Below are 22,970 nucleotides of genomic sequence, written 5' to 3'. Positions count from 1 at the left end.
AATAATTGTTTCCTAAGATCCAGCATCTGGAAATGCATTCACAACATCACCTGACCAGCAAACAAATATTTCATTTTTAGGACAGAAAAGATGAAGCTTTATCCCGTAGTTACAAAGGCTACGTTTTACCAAAACTATTCATTAATCCCGTGCCCCCTCCCTTATCTGGGGTTTTGTTTTCTGCCACTTCAGTTCCCAACCCCCCCTCGCCCCACCTCCACCCCCACAGTCATCTGTGGTCAGGAAGCAAATGTTCCTTCTGACTCTCAGAAGGTCCATAGCAGCCTAAAGCTAGGTCATTTACCACACTTCATCTCATCACATAGGCATGTTATCTCACATCATCAGGAGAAGGAGGGTGAATATAGTACAATATTTTGAGAGAGAGAGAAGGACCACATTCACGTAAGTTTTATTACAATATATCATTACTCTATTTTATTATTAGTTTTTGTTGTTAATCTCTTACTGTGCCTCATCTGTTGCTGTTTTAAGTTTATTTATTAATTTTTGAGAGAGAGAGAGAGAGAGAGCACAAGCAGAGGAGGGGCAGAGAGAGAGGGAGAGAGAGAGAATCCTAAGCAGGCTCGGCACCATCAGCACGAAGCCTGATGCAGGGCTCAGGGCTCCAACTCACAAACCTTGAAATCATGATCTGAGCCAAAACCAGGAGTCAGACGCTTAACTAACTGAGCCCCCCAGGTGCCCCTGGGCCTCGTTTGTAAATTAAACTGTGTCATAGGTATGTATGTATAGACATAGCTCATTTTATTGTGCTTCACTTTATTGCGCTCCATAAATAGTGTGTTTTTATAAATTGAAGGTTTGTGGCAACCCTGCAGGGAACAAATCTATTGGTTCCATTTTTCCAATAGCATTTGCTCACTTTCTGCTCTGTGTCACATTTTAGTAATTCTTCCAATATTTCACACTTTTTCATTATTATTATATTTGTTATGGTGATCTGTGATCAGTGATTAACCACTCACTGAAATCTCAGACAATGACTAGCATTTTTTTAGCAATATTTTAAAATTAAAGTATATACATTGGTGTTTTTTTTAGACTTAATGCTACTTCACAGTTAATAGACTACAGTATAGTGTAAATATAACTTTTATATACACTGGGAAACCAAAAAATTCATTTGACTTGCTTTATTGTGGTATTTGCTTTATTGCGGTCGTCTGGAACCAAACCTACAATATCTCCAAGGTATAGGTAAAAACAGTATATGTAGGGATCAGTACTATCTGCAGTTTCAGGCATTCACTGGAGGTCTTGGAATATATCCCTGTGGATAAGGTGGGGGGAAGGGGGTGGTGGGGGAGAGAGGACTACTGCAGTATATTGTTATAAGGTCTATTTTCTTTGTGAACATCTGCTTTGTATTTCATTCATTCCTTGGGGTTTGTAGCTTGGTAAAACACAATTGGCAAATATATTTACCTAAAAAAAAATTTCTCATGACTCTTCTAACTCCCCAATTAGAATTTTAGATCACAGAGAAAGTAAGCGATAAATGCTATTCATTTATTTATTTATTTAATGCTTAAAGGATAAAAGAACAGAATGCCTAGCTCATTTACTTCTATTAAGCTGTGCATGGGGGCACCTGGCTTCAGTTGATTAAGCATCCGACTTCGGCTCAGATTATGATCTCACTGTTCATGGGCTCGAGCCCCACCTCAGGCTCTATGCTGACAGCTCAGAGCCTGGAGCCTGCTTCAGATTCTGTGTTTCCCTCTCTCTCTGCCCCCCTCTCTCTCACCGTCTGTCTTTCTCTATCAAAAAAATAAATAAACATTAAAAAAGAAAAAGACCTGCACGAAACCATAAATGGTAATGTGTTTATGTAACCTGTTTAAAATCTATCCAAGCCAGAGAAAATATCAGCCCTCACTGGGTATATCAATATACAGTTCTGCAATATAAGAAAAGAAAAAGTGACCAAAATAAACTTTAAAAAGACAAACAAACAGGGGTGCCTGGGTGGCTCAGTCAGTTAAGCGTCCAACTTTGGCTCAGGTCATGAGCTCGCGGTTCATGCGTTTGAGCCCGTGTCGGGTTCTGTGCTGACAGCTCAGAGCCTGGAGCCTGCTTCAGATTGTCTCCCTCCCTCTCTGCCCCTCCCCCACTCATACTCTGTCTCTTTGTCTCTCTCTCTCTCAAAAATAAAATAAAAACATTTAAAATTAAAAAAAAAAAAAGAGATCATGTGGGTCAGTGTATTACTTTGATCAGAGATTTCTGACCAACCAAAAGAACTGAATTTGACATCTATTCAAAATAATGGATCATTTGGTAGCAATGTATACTCTTCTTTCTGGGTTATCTGCTCAGGTACCTGTCACTGCCAATCTCTGTTTTTGGTCTAAAAAATTAGGCTTCTTGGCATCCCCTTCTATTTTTCCCCCACTGCCTGAAATAGTCTCTGTTTGGTAGTATTCAGATTAGACTTTCTAGAAAGTCTTTTTTTTAGTTTGGCATTGGACCCTCATTTTAGCTCCTCAATTTGAATTCTCTAATTCTGGTGAAATAGGATTCTCCAGTATTAAATCATGATGTCTCCAGGGTAACAAAGCAGAGAAGTGGTAGGATATGCTAAATAAGGCTCTGAGCCATTTCAAATATTATGTGGAAAGCAACCAGGAATAATCAAAGGCACCATAGAATTTCAAAGAAGGGTATTCCTTGAATGAACATATATTGAAGAAATAAAATGCATGCAGAACAAAAAGGGGGAAGTAAAAAATATATTCATATTTTATTTTATTTGCATGAAGAAACACTGGAAGAATAAACCAAAAACAATAAAAATTATTACCCATTAAGGAAAAGAGCTGGAGTGGGGCAAGAGAAAGAGTAGAATCTATTTGTGTATACCTTTTAGTTTGGAATCATGAAAAACAAAATTAAGTTGAAATAAAAAATACTTGGAAGATCGGGATCGGGATCCTCAGCTCTACTTCCTGAGTTAGTTCTGTTCTATAGTTGCCAGTGGTCTATGGCAGCTATGGGCAATCAAGACCACCACAACCAATTACAGAAAAAACACCACCTTTTCCTCAAAGAGCTCCAGTAAAAGTCCCAGAATTGAGTCTTATGGGTTTTAAGTTTATTTATTTATTTTGAGGAGTGAGAGAGTGGGGGAGGGGCCGAGAGAGAGATAGAGAGAGAGAGAGAGAGAGAGGGAATCCCAAGCAGACTCCATACTGTCAGCATGGAGCCTGATGTGGGGCTTGAACTCATGAACCATGAGATCATGACCTGAGCTGAAATCAAGAGTCAGATGTTTAACTGACTCAGCCACCCAGCTGCCCGAGTCTTATGGGTTTTGATTGGCCTATTTTGAACCATGTGCTCAACTCCCAATCCATCCCTGTAATCAAAGAGATAGCATGCTACCATTGGCTGTGCTGTGGGCACAGGAGTGAAGTGTGCTTCATGGGAAGTGTGTTGGTAGAAAGGAGAGAAATAATACCCCAAAGGGAAACTGGGGTATATTGTCAATAAGGGATGATAGATGCTGGGCAGTAAAAACACTAAATATGTCTACCACACTACCCTCTCAGTAAAGACCCTTTAGGAACTTTACCAGACATCTCCAGTTTTAAGGAGATGACCAAAAGTAGCTTTTTAAAAGAGACCTGAGACTCCGAAATTAAAATGAGTTTCTCAGCCTAAAACAGGCTATTCAGAGAACATTTTACTTTAGGAAGCAAGTCAGAACAATTGCTATTTTAATCAAGAAAGAGCAGCAGTTAAATAAAAATTACTTAAATCCCAAAGACTGAGATTTATGAAACAGCTAATGATGAGCAGTTTAATAGAACTGGCTTTCTTGAGTGAGACAGGACAAGAAACTATTTTTGTGTTATTCTTTTGTTATAAAAGCTGGGTAATTATTTGGGCCTTTAAACCCTCTTTGTATTTCTGAATGATGACCATAGCCAGTTCTTAAATAAATAAATACTCCACAAGGAAAAGACTGAAAAGAGGCATTCGTTGCAGCAGAGGTTCTAGCCTGTTATTCCATGGCTGGTCTCAATTAGCTTTCTGCCGCCGCCACGCATTAGTGAAAATGGCAGTGGGCGTGAAGAACATGCCCATAGGTCTGTGGAAGATTTCCATTTTCTCTTCATTTCTGGCACCACTGTAACACTTCAGCCCAGCACACATAATCAGTTGGAGTGCATGAATAAAACTCTACTATATATAGTATGAGTGAATTCCAGGATGCAAACTATATATAGTCAAGCAAAATAACAAGTTCGGTCTCATGTTACTCAGCTTGGCAGTGTTTAAAACATGAAACAGTTCTTTCCAGTCACTCCTTGTTGAATGCTGGTCTTTACTGGTGCTTCCTTTGTGCACCCTTACTTTCAGCTAGGCTGTTTTTATAAGTCTGTTTCTGGACTTTTGTCAAGTAGTCGCTGTTTCTGTCTGATTTCCATGGACAGACATGGTGGTAGCATTTCTAGGCAGGAAGAGCTCACGCCGGCCATCTGGCTGGGGGATTGCCTGAAGTCTTTTTGGAGGTTACTTGGAGGGTGCTGATGGAGACTACAGATGGAGGGCTAAAGGATTCACCTAAGGCTATCTTTTGGTGCTGCCACTACCATACGGTGTATCTTTTTGTTTTCTTATAGAAACTGCTCATTCTGGCAGGCGCTTACCCAGCCAATGAAGTAAAGCTCATCTAACAGGAAATCTCTATTTTTTTCTCTGAACTGCCGATTTCCCTCAGCAGGGAATTGAGGGATCCGGTGAATATTTATTGGGACAGTGGGGATGCCAACAAGAACAAGATGGTTCTTGTTTTCAAGTTGTTCGTGGTCTACACTGGAGTTGGGGTAAAGGGACACACAAAACCAAAAATATATGCACTGACTGGTACTTTAATGGTGCTTTCTGGAAGTTACATTGTGGGCACAAGGGAAGGTTCCATTTATCTCAGATCGCACTCCCTATTTGTATCTCTTCTCTCTAGTGCAGAGCAGCTCATATGTCATTTCTCGCCCCATCCCATTCACTTGATTTCACAAGTATTTATTGAGTATTAACTCTGTGGTCATTGCTGGGGCTGTAGCTATGTTGGACTTTTATTCCAGTTTGGGAATCAGATAATAAAAAAGTAAACAAGAGATTATATAGTGATAAGACTGGCTAAGGGATAGCTAGGGACCGTGGTGGTGGTGGGGGGGCATAAAAGGGGAAGGGTTGCAATGGTAGGCACAGAGATCACAGAAAGCCTGTGTGGGGAGGTGACATTTAGCTGAGACAGGATTGGTAAGAAGTAACCAGCCATAGGGGGATCTGAGGAAAAGCATTGCTCTCAGGTAAACTAGAAGGGCAAAGGCTGTAGGCAGGGAAAATTTTGGAGTGTTTCAGAAATGGAAAGGAACCAGTGTGACTACAACTTACAGTGAAGGGGGGCAGTATTGGGAGTTGAGCTTGGAGAAATCAGTAGTGGCCAGATCATAAGGTCTGTGCGATCTTGGTGGGGTTTGAATTTTATCCTCAGCGCAACTTGAAGAAGGAGGATATACTTTTCCAGTTATTGGGGTATATGTGTTTCTCATCCAGGGTACTCTCTTCAGCATCTGAAGGAAACAGAATTAGTAATTACAATATTGGCTGCTTGGTGAGCACAGAATTAGAGCAAAAATAAAAGGTTTTGAGAGATATTTTGCATAGGCTATGGATGGGTACATACCATTGGGGATTTGCCCTTTTGAATGTCTGGATATTTGTGAGCACCTGATGTACTACATACCCTTGAACGAATTTTCATTCTCCAGGTTGCCTTGATTTTTAGGGTTGACAGGAATCTCTTGTCCACACTGTCACCTTTCTTCACTTTCACAACTTTCAATACATTGAGGATCCTCAATTTATTTATTTATTTTTAAAACATTTTGTTTGTTTGTTTGTTTGTTTTGTAGTCTCCACACTCAGCATGGAGCCCAACGCAGGGCTTGAACTCAATGACTTTGAGATCAAGACCTGAGCTGAGACCAAGAGTCAAATACTCAACCAACTGAGCCACCCAAGTGCCTGGATCCTCAGTTTATAAATAATATTTAATCACCTCAAGAATCTAATCCAAAGCCTATTATATAATGGACCTTCATCAGAAGTATGTAGTTATATAATATCCCATCCACAGTTAGTGAATGATTGTTAGAATCAGTCCTAGAGAGTGAGACTTCCAGACTTGGTCTTTTGGTTTGGGGGTGAGTCTTCCTTTTAGGCATGTCACCTATAATTACTGACCATAATATGAATATGCTTTAAAAAATTTTTTTTTAGGGGCGCCTGGGTGGCTCAGTCGGTTAAGCGGCCGACTTCAGCTCAGGTCATGATCTCGCGGTCCGTGAGTTCGAGCCCCGTCTCGGGCTCTGTGCTGACAGCTCAGAGCCTGGAGCCTGTTTCAGATTCTGTGTCTCCCTCTCTCTGACCCTCCCCCGTTCATGGTTTGTCTCTCTCTGTCTCAAAAATAAATAAACGTTAAAAAAAATTTTTTTTTTAATTTTAATTCCAGTATAGTTAACACACAGTGTTATATTAGTTTCAGGTGTAAAATATAATGATTCAACAATTCTATACAGTACTTGGTGTTCTTCATGATAAGTGTATTCTTAATCTCCTTCACCTATTTCATCCATCCCCCACCCACCTCCACTCTGGTAACTGTTCTCTAGAGTTAAGAGTCTGTTTTTTGGTTTGTCTCTTTGTTTCCTTTTTTGTTTTATTGTTTTTTAAATTCCACATATGAGTGAAATCATATTGTGTTTATTTGTTGTTCTCTAACAGACTTATTTCACTTAGCTTTACACTTTCTAGTTCCATCCATGTTGCAAATGGCAAGATTTCATTCTTTTTTATGTTTGCGTGATATTCCATCATACATATATATTCTTCTTTATGCATTCACCTATCGCTGGACACTTGTTTCCATAATTTGGCTTCTGTAAATAATGCTGCAATAAACATAAGGATGCATATATCTTTTTGAATTAGTGTTTTTGTGTTCTTTGGGTAAATACCCAGTAGTGGAATTGCTGGATCATATGGTCATTCTATTTTTACTTTTTTAAGGAACCTCCATACTGTTTTCCACAGTGGCTGCACCAGTTTGCATCCCCACCAACAACACATGAGAGTTCCTTTTTCTCCATATCCTCACCAACACTTGTAGTTAAGATGTATATGGTTTTGATGTAAAATAGAATCTTTACCCAAAGGATCTGTCCACCTAGCAATTTAAAACCCAAATAAAATAAGTAGTGTTTCTTCTTTTGGGAATTCATCTGCTCATTCATTCAAGTACATGGAGCTCCAGGCAGTGCAATGGGCACAGGGGATAGAACAGTTGCATGATGTACTCCCAGGCCCCGGGTCTGAAAAAGCTTTTAAGTGTATTTCCGGTCCTTAGAATGAACAAATTGTCCAATTACAAACTATATACTTATAACTGCCTGAATTTATAGGGTATGTTCTCCATTCAGCTTACAAATAATCTGTCTTTAATTATCTTCCCAAGACTAACAGCCACCACACCACAGCTCCTGGTTTCTCCACTCGCCTCCCTCTTCCTTCTTCCTACCTCCAGAGCTCTTGCTGCTGTTGCCATGACAACCGGAATGAAAAGCCTTGGAACCTTATATTTTATTATGGGTGCCTCCCCATAAGGACATTATTGTACGTCTGCCAAACTGGACTCTGGAGGCTCTTCTTTAAATATACCATTAAGTCATGTTAAAATAGGAACTCTAGAGGCAAGATTACGATGGTGTTTAATCAGGGACCTAGGAATTCTCAAATCTTGTTTTCAACCAGCCATTTCCTTCTTTGGGGTTTTCAAAGAAAATATGTACACTAATGACAAAGCAAGATCCAGGCATGCTTTACACCTAAACCCCATATGGCTTTCTAGTGACTACATCCAGGCCTGGTGGAGATCACTTTTGGCCTAAGCCAGGTTGGCCTGAGGAATCTACTTGACTAAGAAACAACTCAAATCTGTCCTCAGAGCCCCAGGCTCTGAGAGCCATCTGCCTGCTTGACATTTACCTTTGGGTGACTCTTAGACATGTTCACCGTACCAATCTTTCCATCCCTATTCTTCCCCTAGTCTTTCTCCTCTCAGTTAACATCTCCACCATTCAGCCAGTGGCCCAAGCCAGAAACCTGGGAGTCACCTTGAGTCTTCCCCTTCCCCGGCCTCACCCCATTCCTAACCCTTCCCTATCAAGTCCTGTCAGCTCTATCTCCAACATGAAACTCGAAGAGGTCTGCTTCTCTACATCTCCACTCCCTCCTCTTTACAGCAAAACATAGTCATCTTTGTCCTGGATTGTGATAGAATTCTGACTCTTCTCCCCAGTTCCACTTGTTTTCCCCTGAAGCCCTTCTCCATAGAGCAGCTAGATTATAACACTTTTTTTGTTTTGTTTTGTTTTTTTAATGTAATTTATTGTCACATTGGCTTAGGTACAACACCCAGTGCTCATCCCAACAAGATTGTATCACTTTGTACTTTGAAACTCTTCATGGCTTCCCATTATACTTGGAATAAAATCCATATTCTTCATGCTGGCCTACAGGGCTCTGCCCTGAGCTCTCTGAGCAAACTTTCAAGCCTCATCTTGTACCATTCTCCACCTGGCTTCTACTCCAGTCATACTTTTCATTCCTCAACCCCCATGTGGCTTGCAAATATCTGTCATCAATTTCCTTCGAAGTCAAATAGCTGCCATAGGTCCTGGTTTGTGGACCACGTTCGTTCCTCCCACCCATGCCTTTACACTTTCAAGAACTTCTGCCTGGAACACATCTTCTCCACCCTTTGCCAGCTCTTTTCCTAGTGGCTCTCTCCTCTTCAACCTTGAGGTCTCAGTGAAATGTCACCTTCTCAACAAGCCCTTCCCTGACCACCCTATCCAAAATGGCCCTGCCTCCTCAATGATCCTCTATCAGTGCATCCTGTGTATTTCCTAAACTATACTTCCCAGAATATATAACCATTTTGTTTACTTGTTTGTGTATTTACTAAGTTTGTCTTCCCAAGTAGGAATGTCAATTCCTTGAAGGCAGGGACTAGATCTGTTTTATTCACACTGAATGGCACATAAGAAGAGCATAATTAGTATCTCTTAGATACATGAATGATCCTGCTTGAAATTCTGGCAGCAACATCTGCACCCAGGAAAGAAATAAGAAATTCTTTTTCCCATTCATCCTTCACTGTCCTAGTCAGGATCTTGATGGATCATACAAATGAAGATATTTTAATGAAGGAATTATTTCTTTAAAAAAATTTTTTCATGTTTATTTATTTTTGTGAGAGAGAGAGACAGGGAGACACAGAATCTGAAGCAGGTTCCAGGCTCTAAGCTGTCAGTACAGAGCCCGATGAGGGGCTCGAGCCCATGAACAGCGAGATCATAGCCTAAGCGGAAGTGGGACACTTAACCAACTGAGCCATCCAGGCACCCAAAGGAATTATTTCTTTTTTTTAAAAAAAATGTTTATTTATTTAGTTTTGAGTGAGAGAGAGAGCATGAGTGTGGGAGGGGCAGAGAGAGAAAGAGAGGATTTCAAGCAGGCTCTGCACTGTCAGCCCAGAACCTGATGTGGGACTCAAACTCACAAACCATGAGATCATGCCCTAAGCCAAAATCAAGAGTCAGATGCCACCCAGGTGCCCCTAATGAAGGAATTGCTAACTGAGACATGGGCAGGGTTATGAGAACCAACACAGGATGTTGAGACACCAAAGACTGGCATGAGCATGGAGTGATTATACCCCCCAAAAGGTGAGGACAAAGGAAGCAAACGAATGGTGTCCCTATGGCCCAGTAAGAGCTGGAGCTTTGGAGGAAGGGCCACCTAGCTAGAGATGTAGTCTGGAGAAACATAGCCACTGCCAGATTGGCAACAGCTAATCAGGATAGGAATAGCCAAAGAAATACCCCATCCTGACTCTCCTCTTACTCTCTCATCGATGATCCATGCCCTTTCTTGGCTAAAACCAAGTAAAAACCAGCCTGCAAGGAAATGCAGGTGAATGAATCCATTTGTAGCCCAGCCTTTCAAAGCACAGAGCAGGTGATAAATGCAGAATGATCAGCAGAGATGTGACTCCTAGCAACCATAACTCAGACTGGTCTTACTCCTATGATTTAGAGGTCAATCAAATTTGGGGTTTATGCTTGGAATATAACTACCATTTATACCATTGTGCCTAAGGAAAAACCATTTGGATTTTTTAAGCAACGAACTTACTAATAAACTTGGGAACATAATTCACTAGGGCATTTATAGTGCCTTTATAGTGAACGAGTGGGTGAGGTGTTTTTATTATTAATAAGCATAGCACAGCCTGCTCAAAGAAAGAAAGAAAGAAAGCTCCCATAATCTTATTTGGCTACCTCATAAATTGAATTATGAGGCATTTTGGTAATATACATAGTATCCTCACAAAATACATGGGACCAGTATCTGGCAAATTAGATTTCTAGGTCCTGTCAAACCAGTTACAGAGAAAATATAGCTAGAATTTTTTTCTGAGTCAAAAACCTTAAAGTCTTTGAGTATCGGTTTTCATCCTGCTCTCAATAGTTGCTATGTGAGAATGTCCATTTCTGGTTCATTTTAGTCTGTAAATACAGAATTGCACCCTGTTTATTTCAGGGATATTGGTCATCTTGGAGTTTTCACAAGGTTTTACAAACTATGCTGGAGGAAATAAGAAGTGAAATGCAAGTCTTCCTAACAGCTGACAATGCAGCTTTGGGGAAAATGCCATTTCATCTTTGTAAATTTAGCACTGGGAGTTGGGGCTGAGTTGCATGGCTAGGGGAATAACCATGTCAGTATACAATTCCTCTCTAAAAATCTTTGTTTTACAATATGACTTGAATGCTCAGACAGCTATATTGAATATCTCAATAGGAGTAGAAGGGCATTAGGATAAAGAGGCAGCTGCCAAATATATTGTATCTTTGTTAATTAAGTGCTAGATCTGTAAATGGGGCTCCATAATAGCAAACAGCAACCTCATTTCCAATTCATTTCTCTCTTTGCTTAAAATTCTCTAAATATTGGAAATAAGAACCACCAATATTTAATAAGAATGTCCCCCCCCCCCACCTTGTCTACTCTCTGCATTGCGTAGCCAGAAAGAATGCAATATGTTTATTGTGTTTATTGATTTATTTACACTTACAAAAATAATAGAATGCTGGTTTAAGACAGGCTTGATTTTATCTTTCCACTGTGTAGAAAAGAGGCAAATTATTCTAGGGCTTTAAATGTTTGAAATACAGAGGCTTGTGAGGAAAATTCAAATCTGCCTCTGATTTCCCTCTGTTCTGGGATTCTGCAAACAGAAAATCCTCTCCTAAAATATATATATATATATATATGTATATATATATATGCACACAAACACATATACATTTATATAAATATATATGTGTATATATATATATTTATAAACTACCTGGCACATAACCCAAGAAAAGCGAAGCAGGGTAGATGGCAAAGTGAAACATAAACCCAGTGGAAAAATGTTTGGAAAGCCACTCTTTACCAATAAATATCTTAATTAAATCATCTAGGACCTTATTCCGTAATGATATGCACCAGGTGTCTCTGCCTCCATTTAATCACCTCAGCATTATTCCCCTTTCAGAAATGATACATACTGTTGAGGTGTATCCAGCTGAAAGACACATCAACACAAAGTGCAATGCTATTCAAATGTGGGGTTTTTTTCAGTGTATATTTTTAAATGGCCTCATTTCTTCCACTATCTATAGACTGATCATAATGGATCACCCAGGTTAAAGGATGAAGTAGAAATAAGGCACTACCACATTTATAGACACGAAAACACAGTAACTGTAGGTTTATGGAAACTAAGCTTAAGAAATATGCAAGGCACTTACTGGTTTCTTTCAGAAACCTCTAAGATGTGGGAGAAATATGTGTGAGATTTGGGCTTTCGTTTATTCAAATATGAGGAATTTGTCCGCTAGAGTCAACTGACTGATAGTAGATGGGAAGGATTAGTGTGGGTCTTATTTGGCAGGCTTCTCGGTAGAAACCCATATGCTCTCTGACATTGATTATAATTATTTTTCCATCATTCCCAGGTTAAGTTCTTAGCAGGAATGTGAGCCAACTCTCTCCCTACGAAGGCTCCTGCTGTGAAACCATTTCTGGCAATGAATCTTTAACAAAAGATCAGGAACTTGACATTTCTTTTTAAGCACGAGAAGAAAATGTGTGCAATGTTGGAAGCAAATATAGGGATAGAAAGAGCTTCTAAACAGTCACAGGGAGGAGCAGTGAATCAGGAAGAAACATTACATGATATGCCAGTGGCTTTATTTTTGTGAAACAGCAACTAATGACTAGGTATGGCATATGTAGACTATATACTGTTATGCTTTGGTGTCTTTAAAGTAGAAGGAGGGACAATGTATTTAATTGTTGTTTTGGACCAGGTGTATCTTTATGATTTTATATTCAACTGATCTTCAAGGAGATTGTTAGGATAGTGGTTGAAACAGAAATTTAGGATAATATTTTAAGAAACAAAAAAGGCAATCATTCTTGTTTTAATTGACTAGACCCGCAGAGTTAAAAAAAATTTTTTTCAGAAATGATGTGTACATTTGTGAATTTATTAATCTGATTTTCAGGGTGAGTTCTTGGTGGAAAGGCTAAATAAAGTACCAGGATGCTTCCAGGGTGAGAATTTTTCATCCTCACAGTGTCCATCTACAGTAAGAAAATTGCTTCAAAATTAATTTGAAGAGCAACAGATGCAGAAAATGGCATGGTGATAAAAAAAAATTACCAAATTAAACATAAAAGTGTCAACTTCTCTCCTAAAGGATGGTAACTCTACCTCATGGCTTAGTGCATTGTAATGATTGGTTTCCCCATTAAAATCAAATGCAGAATATAATTAAGTAAATCCTTCAGCTTACATGTCTTTTAAAATTCCACTAGCATGGGGTGCATGGGTGGCTTAGTTGGTTAAATGTCTAATTCTTGATTTTGGCTCAGGTCATCATCTCACAGTTCATGAGTTTGAGCCCCCTGTTGGGCTCTCCTCGAAGAGCCTGCTTGGAATTCATCTCTCTCCCTGTCTCTCTGCCCTCCCCCACTTGCACTCTTCTCTCTCAAAGTAAATAAATAAACATTAAAAAAAAAATTCTGCTAGTGTGGTGGGTACTAAGGAAGGAACTGGTGATGAGCACTGGGTGTTGTACGTAAGTGATGAATCACTGAATTCTACTCCTGAAACCAATGTTACATTGTATTTAAATTTTTAAAAAATTGGCTCAAAAACTGAAATAAAATAAAATTCCACTAGCCGAGGGACTCACCAGAGGAAGTAATAAGTACTTTATTTTATTTTATTTTTTTTATAATTTTTTTTAACGTTTATTTATTTTTGAGACAGGGAGAGACAGCATGAACGGGGGAGGGTCAGAGAGAGAGGGAGACACAGAATCTGAAACAGGCTCTAGGCTCTGAGCTGTCAGCACAGAGCCTGACGTGGGGCTCAAACTGACGGACTGCAAGATCATGACCTGAGCCGAAGTTGGATGCTTAACCGACTGAGCCACCCAGGCGCCCCAATAAGTACTTTAATGAATGCCTTTCACCATAAATGTAGTTCAGATGAGACTTAAAGTCAGCTCAAATAACATAATAGGCACTTTTAGCCACTGGACTAATAAACATTTTTTTTTTTTTTTTGCTGAATTAGACTCTTCTAACCTTTTGGATAAAGTTCCTATTGGTATTTCTCTTCCTACCTTTGTGAAAACTGTAACCAAAATAGATGTGTACATGTTTATACACGAGAATGAGATTAAATGAAAAGTTTGATTTAAAAAGGACACCACATATTATTGAAAACCAAAATGTATCACAGCAGTGACCCCATGCATGTTACATCAAAATTCATTGCAGGAGGATAAATCATCCTTGTTTTTAGATATGGAAAATGCATATTGTTCTTCCTGTTTTAACATGTAAATTTACATTCAGTTACAAAATCACAATTCAATTTCTATCTCAAATTTTGATTGTCATTATTATATTAATAAAAAAATCACATTTCTAGAAACAATTATAATTACTTATCTTTCGGGTCTATTGTTACTGTCTTGATTTGGCATAACCAACACTTCTCACTACAGGTGAAGATGTTAATCATACTGGGGGAAAAAACTAATAACTATTCTCCAGTGCTAGGCAAATGAACATATCTGCCTGGATGGGAGAAACCTAAAAAATTCCAATAGTCTGCCTTATCTCTTCTATCAGCATAACAGCTAACATTTATCACATGTGCAAGACTGCCGGACATTTTACATGCATTCTCTCATTTAATTCTCATAAATCTCTTAAATATCACATTTAAGCCCCCAACAACCCTATGAGAGAGGTACTAATATCCTCATTTATACTGAGAAAACTGAAGCATAGAGAGATTGAGTGGCTTGTCCAAAGTCATACAGGCAGGAAGCCATCTTTTGTAATCCTCTGTATCAGTTGCATCTTCCAGGAAGCAGACCCTGAGATGGAGTTTAGAGTGTAAGGAGTTGATTTTGGTGAAATGCCTGTAATAGAAAAAAAGGGGGAGGAGGCAGGATAGGACAGGTAAAGCCTCTGGACCCTGGTGTGGATCTGCCACTTGTGAAAGAAAAGTAGGGAGGAAAAAAGATTGAATAAGGAGATGCTTAGAACAAAGTTTTGGCCAACTCACTTGGAAGCTCTGGAGTAAAGATTGACAATCAGAGGGTATCTCTGTTGGGCAGAACTAGTCAGGCTCTCATATTTCCATCATGTTCAGTTATTTTCCAGGGAAAAGCATGGCCTCAGCTCAAAAATTGAGTATAGTCTGAGACACTGCAGCTGGAGATCATCTGCTAATTTCTCCCCTTGCAGCTGGATGGAAGTTCTTTCTCGAAGGGGGATCCAAGTAGTACATCTTCCTGACCGTCACAGTCCACCCTTTCACCATCCAGATCCACCACTTCACATTTGGGGATCAGCTCCTCCAGGACTGTGGTGGGTCTTTCTTCTTGCAGAGAAACTTAGAAGAGGGAGGTTAGTAGGATGAACTATAGTCCTTATCACTGCAGTGGCCTTGGGGCCACAAGTGGTACTAATTCTCTCCCTTCTCCACTATCTATTCTAAATTTATTTGCCCTTATCTATTATCTCTATTGGTCTCAGTGACTTACCTGGTGGTGAAACACAACCTTCATTTCTGATGGGTCTGAGCCACTGGTGACCATACCTTTCTCAGGCTTTGGTTGCTGTACTTGTCCCTATACATTCTTAGTTGGGCAAGGAGATACTATATAAAGCACTCAGTGGATCACCTGAGTCCCATACATATTCCTCCTTCCCGCCATTTTGTAACAACAGTCAATTACTTTTGCCAAGATGGTGAGTCTTGCTTGCTCATCCGTGGACACAGGGATTAAAAATGTCCAGGCAGGAGCCATAACTTGTAGTTCAAGTGGAGTTCTTGCTGGTTCCCCAATCATGACTTTTTTTTTTTAAGTTTATTTATTCATTTTGAGAGACGAGAGAGAGAGAGAGAGAGAAGAGAGATAATCCCAAGCAGGATCATTTCTGTCAGTACAGAGCCCCATGTGGGGCATGATCTCATGAACGGCAAGATCATGACCTGAGTCAAAATCAAGAGTCGCCCACTCAACCAACTGAGCCACCCAGATGCCCCAATCATGGCTTTTTATTGGGCAACTGCTCTCAGCCTTGTGCTCTCCATCCCTGCTTTCTTTGGATGATGTATGTTAAGCAATACCCACATTAGCTGCCTATCTATTTTGCCCCTTAGGATTCTATTAACCATCTCCACAGCTTTCTTTGAGTCAAGCCCCCTTGGCTGCCATTCCACTTTGCTGGTCATGGCAATAATTGTGGGATCCCCGCCCACCCCCCCCTTGGCTTATGGTAGTTAGGTGCTGCCCCCTAGTCTCTACTGCTTCAGGGCCCCATCAGGCCCATTTTTGTCAGTGGGCCAAGCCCTATGACAGTCTCTCCTACTGGTAACCCTAGCCACCACTGAAACTTTAACTGATGCTGGTGCCTCTCTCACTAGCATATTCCTGATAGCTTTGACAAATGTAGCGTTGTCTGGGTATATGTAATATACATACATGTAGTATCCTTTGGTAGGTCATCCGGCCTCACAAAATATCTATTCCAATGTGTTTACTTCTCTCGCTTTCTTGATTCTTTCCTCTACCATCTGTCAGAGCAATTCAGATGTTTTGACTTCATTCAGAGTGGACCATCACTTTCTCCATGTTTCTAAGAGCTGCCCTAGCAATGAATTTGCACCATCCCCTGGGGTTCTTGCTCAATATTAAATCCCATATCCTGGGAGGGTAGAGATATGAGATTCCAATAAACTGTACTTTTTCCAGTGTTAGGTTCTGGCTCCCTTGATCAAGCACCCTCAAAATTTCATCCCACGAGTACTCTCAGGCTCCTACTGGAACATGCTGGCTCATTTTTACAGCTCCATTTGGGAATAGTCCCTTTCCTCCTTTTTCAGACCCAGCTCAATTATGCTGCCACTTAATGTAGTTGTTGATCTAGAATCCAGGAGAGGAGCTGAGGCAGATGCTGATGGGGATCCCTGTTGTCTTGTGAGGTTGAGCCTTCTCTGGTGTCTTTTCACACCTGACCGCTAGCTTTAATAGAGAGGGGGCACCTCTGCAGTCTCTCAGGGTTCAGAGGAGCCCAGTGCATCAAAATAGGGGCATGTGCCAGATGGCCCATCCCATGTGTCATGGTCCCAAGTTTCACACACCAGGGATGGACTCAGCTGAGCACTCAAACATGTTTGAAGCTCTGCAATACAAATTATTAAATCTGGAGTTTGTACTGTTGGCTCCACCCTCAGCTCTAGGAGGGGTCATATGACTGGCACCTGGTTAACCGAAGTGTTGCATTCTCAGCCACAATGATTCTTTTGTGGGGAACATGTGAGCAATCCACGCCAGTGCATGTCAGGACTTTAGATTGTTGGGAATGGGAAGTTTCTTTTTGTCCTTGGAGCTATAAGGAAATTAACCTGCCACTGCTGGTCACCATCTTCCTACCATGAAAGGAATGTATGCCTGGAAATAAAGCCAGCAGAGAGATAGAAAGATCAGAGACATCCAGCGAGCTGTGGTCCTGATACCATCATTTAACCCCCTGACTCCAGATGTGCCTGAAACCAGTATATTCCCAGACTTTTTAGCTACTTAAGCCAATACCTTCTTTTTTGGTATTTATTTATTTATTTATATGTTGAGAGAGAGGGGAAGGGCAGAGGGAGAGAATCCCAATCAGGTTCTGCACTGCCAGCCCCGATGAGGGGCTCCAACTCATGAATGGTGAGATTATGACCTGAGCCGAAATCAAGAGTTGGATGCTTAACTGACTGAGCCACCCAGGCACCTCACCTTCTTTTTTGTCTTTTTAGATAATTTAGGCTTGGATTTTCATCACTTGAAAATAACTGCCTCCTGATAGTCATTCATCCAATCAGTATTGGCTGTGTGTCAGACATTGTTCCAGTGTAGAAATATAGCAGTGAACAAAATAGGCATCTCCTTGTCGGCCTACAACTTATATTCAGAACTTACATTCTACGGTAAAGAAAAGAAGAAGGGAAAAAAGCAAATATGCAAACATTGTATATCAGTTGGTGACTAGTTTTGTGGGGAAAAAAATAAAGCTGGGTAAGAGGAAGGATATGTTGTAGGATACTCAGGGAAGGACTCACTGCTACAGTGACTTTGAGTAGAGACTTAAGGTATGTTAGGGGAAAGAGCCATGAGATAATCAGTAGGAAGTTTCCAGGAAGAAGGAGCAGCAAGTTCAAAGGCTCTGAGGTGGACGTATGTTTGCAGAGCAATGAGGCCGAAGTGTTGGCAATGTGACAAGGAAGGAGGTGAGAATAGAATATGATGTCAGAGAAATAGCAGGTTGAAACCATCGAGGCCCTTGACAGCCATTTGAGCTTTGTAGTTTTACTTAATGTGGCATGTGAATCCATTGGCGGGTTTTAAGAAAAATAATGACACAGGCTAACTTTTATTTTAAAAGAATTAATTGGATCGTTGAATGGAAGGGGCAAAGGTAGGAGCAAGGAGTCCAGTTAGGAAACTGCAATAATATAGATGAGAGTTGATGGTAGCCAGGGCAGGGTGTCCAGTGAAATCAGAGAGAAATGGACTGATATGGGGTAGACCAGACAGGATTTGCTCACTAACTGGATGTGGGGATAGGAGAAAGAAAGGAGTCAAGGATGACTCCAAGGTCTGTGGCCTGAGCGATTGGAAGTTTGTGATAAAATTGCAGTCATTTTCTGTTAAGCCTGAGATCTCTATCAGATATCCAAGATCTGACACTCACAGATTTAGGGGAGAGGTCTAGAATAGAGATATATGTTGGGGAGTCATCAGTGCATAGATGGTATTTAAAGCTGTGAGACAGAATAAAACATGAATATAGACCAAGAAGAGATATGAGGGCTGAATCCTGCAACACTTCTGTATTTAGAGGTCAGAGAAATGAAGAGGAACCAGTAAAGAACACTGAGAAGGAACAACCGTTGAGCTGGTTGATTTTGTATACAGTGAAAAAAATTCTTTAAGGAGGAAGTGATTGGCCATGTAAAAATTACAAAAGGTGTTGATTTCTAGGACAAGAAAAACGAGGGCAGGAATTTTATTACTGGGCAATGTGGAGCTATTTTAGCACTTACTGCCGTCTTACATACTGACAACTGACATGATCATTTTCACTCTCCTCCCATTTAGATATAAGCTTTGCATCATTGTTTTGTTCATGAATGCATTCCTAGTATCTAGAAAAGTGTCTGGTATATGGTAAGTGTTCAATAAATATTTCCTGAATGAAAAAATTGTGAAAAATAAGAAAAAAATATTTCTCAATCTCTTTTACAAAAAATATCTTGCATTTTATATTTTGGTAGAGGAAGTGATTGTGTAGCACTAGATTTTGAATTATGTTGAAAATTTGGCAAGAGATTTAACCTCACCAAGGTTTTGTTTCCTTATCCATAAAATAAGCTGAACAAAAATAAGGCATGTTTGAGAATGTACCCAGAACGTAGTAGGTACTCAATAAATGCTTTATAAATCTGGAAAAGATGGCCAGACCACACAGTGGCATGCAAATGTATTCCAGATAAATAAATCATTTGACATGGTGTCATTGATTTGAGAAGTGAGTTGGAAAAAGAAAAGTAAGTTGCATTTCCAACTAAAGGTACTTGAGTGCATCTCAAAGTGAAATAAGGGCCAAAACACATTCAGATTCATGTTGCTATTATGGTTGTTTCACATTAAAATACATTAGCTTTGAGGTGTGTGGGGGGTGTGTGTGTGTGTGTGTGTAAGCGCACATGTACTTTTAATCCTCTTTATCTATTTCTCACCCATCCCCCCTCCCACTTCCCCTCTGGCAACCAGTTTTGTTCTGTGTATTTAGGAACTGTTTGTGTCTTCTTCTTTGTTAATTCATTTGTTTTGTTTCTTAAATTCCACATATGACCGAAATCATGCTGCCTTTCTCTGACTGACTTATCTCACTTAGGTCCAATAATGTTGTTCCTAATGCCAAGATGTCATTCTTTTTTATGGCTAAGTAATATTCCATTGTATATGTATACTTCTACTTCTCCTTTCCCTCTATCTCCCCCCCTCCTCCTCGTCCTTTCTCTTCTCCTTTTCCTTCTTAATACCACATCTTCTTTATCCATTCATCTATCCATGGACAACTGGGTTGCTTCCATATCTTGGCTATTCTAAATAATGCTTCAATACATAAAGCGTACACATATCTTTTCAAATTACTGTTTTCATTTTCTTTGGGTAAATACCCAGTAGTGGAATTACTGGATTATATGGTAGTTCTATTATTAACTTTTTTGAGGAAAATTCATACTGTTTTCCACAGTGGCTGTACCAGTTGCATTCCCACCAACAGTGCACAAGAGTTCCTTTTTCTCTACATCCTCGCCAAAACTTGTTATTTCTTGTGTTTCTTATTTTAGCTATTCTGACAGATGTAAGGTGATATCTTACTGTGGTTTTGATTTGCATTTCCCTGATGATTAGCGATGTTAAGCATTTTTTATGTGTCTGTTGGCTATCTATATGTCTTCTTTGTAAAAGTATCTATTCAGTTTCTTTGCCCATTTTTAATTGGATTATTTGTTATTTTTGTATTTAGTTATATAGGTTCTTTATGTATTTTGGATATTAACCCATTATGAGATATATCATTTGCGAATATCTTCTCCAATTTAATAGGTTGCCTTTTTGTTTTGTTGATGCTTTCCTTCACTGTGCAAAGGGCTTTTTTTTTTTTCCTTTTTTAGTACATCGTGTCTTATTATTCATTCTGTAGTTCAAGTCTCATTACATTGTAGATCTAGGATGGATAGATTTTTTTTTAAGTTTGTTTTTAATTTGAGTGTAGCTGACACACAATGTTACATTAGTTTCAGGTGTGCAACATAGTGATTCAACAAGACTATACATTATTGACAATAGCCAAATTATGGAAGCTGCCCAAGTGCCCTTTCATAGATGAATGCATAAAGAAGATGTGGTATATACAGACACAATGGAATATCATTCAGCCACAAAAAAAAAAAAAAAGAAATCTCACCATTTGTAATGACATGGATGAAGCTAGAGAGTATAATGCTAAGAGAAATAAATCAGAGAAAGACAAATACTACATGATTTCACTCATATGTGGGATTTAATCAACAAAACAAATGGGAGAGAGACAAACCAAGAAGCAGACTCATAACTATGGAGAACAAACTGACGGTTACCCGAGGAAGGTGGATGGGGATGGGCATTAAGGAGCGCACTTGTTATGATAAGCACTGGGTGATGTATGGAATTGTTAAATCACTATATTGTATGCCCCAAACTAATAGAACACTGTATGTTAACTATACTGGAATTAAAAAATTTTAAAAACCACAACTCTATACATTATGCTATGCTCACCACAAGTGTAGGTATCTGTCATCTTACAATACCACTGACTGTATTTCCTATGATGTACCTTCTATTCCTGTGACTTATTCATTACGTAACTGAAGCCTAGATCTTCCACTCCCTTTCAACCATTTTACCCATTCTCCCACCTCCCTCCCCTCTGGCAACCATCAGTTTGTTATAAATAAACCATCAGTTTATTTATAGGTCTGGTTCTGCTTTTTGTTTGGTTGTTTATTCATTTGTTTTGTTTAAAAATTTTTTAATATTTATTTATTGTTGAGAGAGAGAGAGAAAGAGAGAGCAGGAGAGGGTCAGAGAGAGAGGGAGACACAGAATCTGAAGCAGGTTCCTGGCTCCGACCTGCCAGCACAGAGCCTGACATGAGGTTCAAACTCACAAACTGCGAGATCTTGACCTGAGCTGAAGTTGGAGGCTTAACTGACTGAACCACCCAGGTGTCCCTGTTTTGTGTTTTAGATTCCACATATAAATGAAATCATATGATATTTGTCTTTTCCAGTCTGATTTATTTCACTTAGCATAATACCCTCTAGGTCTAGGACGGGTAGACTTTGGTGAGACCACTTTCCCTACACCTATACCTTCCCGTAGATTACCCTGATCTGAACCTTAGAGAAAGCACCAGAGTTCAGTGGAGCATATATCAAGGCTTGGAAAAACTACAAATTTGTCGAGATCAAAGTGTTAACTTCAAAAGGTTAACTAGGAAGCTCCTCAAGGATCTGGTAGGTTTAAAGTAGGTAAAGATTATATTTTAAAGGAGATTGGCCTTTAGCAGGGGAAAAATGTGCTGAGTGAGGAGGTTTAAAAGGGGATGGGATAATTACTTGGAGTTGAGAATTATTCTGGATTATCACTTAAGCACCCTGGGCATGTAGCCAAATCTCTTGGGTTAATATTTCTTTTCTTTTGTTTTCCAGGATTAGGCAACAGCATAGCCTTCTGTCATTTTGCATTTCTTTATCTGTTAAACAGTCAACCTGCTGTCTCTTTGGACCCAGAATATTTGGCTATCATCATACCCTTAATAGATAACCATAATCAATAACACGTTGGTATTGATGTATTAAAACTGGACATCTTGGGGGAGGGGGATGGCAAGATGGTAATTAAAGTTCTGATCCTTTGGAAATCAGGTCTCATGGCCAGGTACTAGACATTATAAGATCCTAAGAATTTGAAAGACAAATATTTAGAGAAAACCTCCAAGGACAGACTTCCAAAAAGGGACAAAGTTCATATCAGTATGCCACTCTTATAGCTCTCTTCATAAAATTATCTTTTGCCATGACATGTGGGTTATTACAACAATAGGGGAAGAGAGGCTGAATCAGAAAGGATTTTGAAATGAGACAACTGGAAAAGGGATTTTAAAGTCTTAAAGTGTACCCCTCAAGGAAATGGCTCAAAGCATCACATTGTAGATTCCTTACTTGGACTTCACAGAGGCATAATCACTACATCTAACTGGTCTTGGGGGTGCCGAGTGGCTCAGTCTGTTGAGCGTTGGACTCTTGATTTCCACTTGGGTCATGATCTCATAGTTTGTGAGTTCGAGCCCCATATCAGGCTTTGTGCTGACAGAGCAGAGTCTGCTTGGGATTCTCTCTCTCTCTCAAAATAAAAAAAAAAAATTTAAGGTTTATTTATTTATTTTTTGAGAGAGAGAGAGCAAGCAGGGGAAAGGCAGGGAGAGAGGAGACAGAGAATCCCAAGCAGGCTCTGTGCTGTCAGCACAGAGCCCTACATGGGCTCGAACTCACAAGCTGTGAGATTATGACCTGAACTGAAAGCAAGAGTCAGACGCTTACCCACAGAGCCACCCAGGCGCCC

At 39.8% G+C, this 22,970-nt stretch overlaps 1 long non-coding RNA gene across 1 annotated transcript in view; it reads right to left on the bottom strand.

Moving 5' to 3' along the window:
* Positions 1 to 2,252: 2,252 nt before the first annotated feature.
* LOC113592656 (uncharacterized) overlaps positions 2,253 to 22,970 on the bottom strand; it is a 66,674-nt gene continuing 45,956 nt past the window's right edge. Inside the window, exon 3 of the long non-coding RNA XR_003412576.2 lies at positions 2,253 to 5,606. This is a non-coding gene — a long non-coding RNA (uncharacterized LOC113592656). The remainder of the gene's footprint in view (positions 5,607 to 22,970) is intronic.

This window comes from Acinonyx jubatus, chromosome E1 (assembly GCF_027475565.1).
Source record: "Acinonyx jubatus isolate Ajub_Pintada_27869175 chromosome E1, VMU_Ajub_asm_v1.0, whole genome shotgun sequence".
Classification (NCBI taxonomy): Eukaryota; Metazoa; Chordata; class Mammalia; order Carnivora; family Felidae; genus Acinonyx; species Acinonyx jubatus.
The sequence above is the reverse complement of the archived record's forward strand: the minus strand, read 5'-3'. Positions and strand labels throughout refer to the sequence as shown.